This window comes from Mauremys mutica, chromosome 4 (genome assembly GCF_020497125.1).
Source record: "Mauremys mutica isolate MM-2020 ecotype Southern chromosome 4, ASM2049712v1, whole genome shotgun sequence".
Taxonomy (NCBI): domain Eukaryota; kingdom Metazoa; phylum Chordata; order Testudines; family Geoemydidae; genus Mauremys; species Mauremys mutica.
Window position 1 is genome coordinate 43,381,949 of NC_059075.1, and position 317 is coordinate 43,382,265.

The window sequence follows — 317 nt, forward strand, 5'->3', positions numbered from 1 at the left end:
TGTGCTGTAGGGAGCGGTGGTGGTGATTCCGGACTGTGTGGGGCTGCGGTATCTTCTTATCCGCTGGGTGGGAGTGTAACAGGAGCAGCAGCAGAGGACTTGTGGCCCTTCTAGCCGCTCCGGCGAGATGTCTATGGTATAGGATTTGCCTTGCCTGCCGCCATGTTGACCGCGTCCGCTCCTCCCTTTCCCGGAACTGCTCTATCTCAGCTGTCGAATTCTATGGTCCCAGCGGCGCCTGTCTGCCTCGCGGTGTAGAGACTCTATAGTTCCATTGGTGGGCGGGCTGAGAAGGGCATAATATGAATATTCAGAAG